General features: G+C 45.9%; 1 long non-coding RNA gene across 1 annotated transcript; it reads left to right on the forward strand.

Annotated features, from left to right (window-relative positions):
• On the forward strand, nt 1–1,549 carry LOC136233555 (uncharacterized). Its single transcript, XR_010690895.1, has 2 exons — nt 1–833; nt 900–1,549. It is a non-coding gene; the product is annotated as an uncharacterized lncRNA (long non-coding RNA).
• Nucleotides 1,550–1,854: the final 305 nt, after the last annotated feature.

A 1,854-nucleotide genomic window follows, 5' to 3' on the forward strand; every position in this document is an offset into this window, starting at 1 on the left:
TATAACATTTATTATATTAAACTATTTTTTAACAAGTATGATGTATGTTTCAATCAATAATCTATGATTTCATTTTCTTCTACCAATGTAATTAGTTTTAGGGGTTAACGAATTCGATTTGATCAATCTAACAAATGGATATATGAGCTTTGTTTTTTCTCTCCTAGGTTTTCCTTGTTGAGAGCGCCGCCTTCTCTCCCAGTTGAGAGCCTCCCCCGATCTGCTGCCAACTCCTCACCCCTACCATGGATCACCTTCTCTCCGACCTATCCCTCCACGACGATGAAGATGAGCCGTTCGAATTTGCGGCGCTGACGGCCGATCCTGCCCAAAGCTTTGTGGATTTAAGTCTTGTAGGACGGTTCCTGTCTGAGGCGCCGATCAATTTCGTGAGTATGCGGAAGCGCATGGCTATTCTCTGGCACCCGACTCAGGACATCTGCATAAAAGAGGTAGAAGAGCAACAGTTTGTTTTCCAGTTTTTCTGTGTTGAAGATTTGAAACGGGTCTTTGAAGCGGGCCCTTGGTTCTTTGAAAACAAATTATTGGTTCTCCATCGAATCTCCTATTGTGACGTCCCCTCTCAGATCCCCCTGAACCATGTAATGCTCTGGGTCCGTGTGTTATGACCTCTCTGTGGGGCTTATGTCTGAACCTGTTGGTAAACTATTAGGCAATTTTATTAGGGAATATACCGAGTATGACTCGAACAACAATAGCAGAATATGGAATGCTTATATGCGCATTCAGGTTTGTGTAGATGTCCGTAAGGCTCTTAAACGATGGAAGAAAATCAAAGTGGCTGCTGGGGGAACCTCCATTGTGCAATTCAAGTATGAGTGGATTAATTTCTTCTGCTTCCTATGTGGTTATCTTGACCATACTGAATCCTTTTGCAGAAAATTCACCATGTCTGAGAAAGCCGCAGCTATTAGGGAGTGGGGTTCGTGGCTGAAAGCCCCGAGAAGGCAAAGCTCAGGCAGTGGGGCAAAGAAATGGCTCCGTAGCCCAAGGGATGTAGAAGCATCAGTTCTGAAGGAACGTGCCCCGCCTCAAAACTCGCCTACAGCCACTCCGAATGCAAACTAAGGCACTGGTCCTGATTGCCCCAACAAGGGTGTGAACGTAAACTCGAAGATGAGAATTATCCACAATAAAGCTTCCCCCTGCTCATCTGTTGCCCCCTCTGCAGCCAGTGAAATGGACTCCCCAGACAAGGAAAATGTCAGTATGGACATTCTTGAGGAGCGCAAGAGAAAAAGGCTCTCAGTTGATGCTCTCTCTCCAAATGTTTCTGAGTGCACTGCCTCGGATTCACCAAATGGTTCTGATTCTTCTATATCGGCCGGGTTAAACCAACAGCCCCGCCGGGAGCTATAATAGGCCTTAGCTAGAACTACTATGGCCTTGGCAACCCGCGGACAGTGTTGGTATTGAAAGATACTATTAGATGTTATAAGCCACAATTTGTTTTTCTTATTGAAACTCTTGTACTTTCTTCTCGTATTAATGAAATAAAATGTCAGCTTGGGTATTCTGGTTGTTTCTCTGTTGACTGTGTAGGTAGAATTGGTGGTTTAGCTGTTTTATGGAGAGATGTGGGGGTTGTGTCTGTTACAGGGTATTCATCTCGCCATATTGACATGACCATAACAGCGGATAATGCACCGCCGTGGCGCTGCACTGGATACTATGGGGAACCGGATAGATCCCTCCGCCAACTCTCTTGGGACTTCCTTCGGTCCCTTAGGCATTTGTCTCCTCTGTCGTGGGTCGTCATTGGTGACTTCAACGACCTGCTTCACCCGGAGGATAAACGGGGGGTCCATCCTCATCTAGAATGGCTGTTCAGGG

The sequence above is a fragment of the Euphorbia lathyris genome, chromosome 6, assembly GCF_963576675.1.
Source record: "Euphorbia lathyris chromosome 6, ddEupLath1.1, whole genome shotgun sequence".
NCBI classification, from domain to species: domain Eukaryota; kingdom Viridiplantae; phylum Streptophyta; class Magnoliopsida; order Malpighiales; family Euphorbiaceae; genus Euphorbia; species Euphorbia lathyris.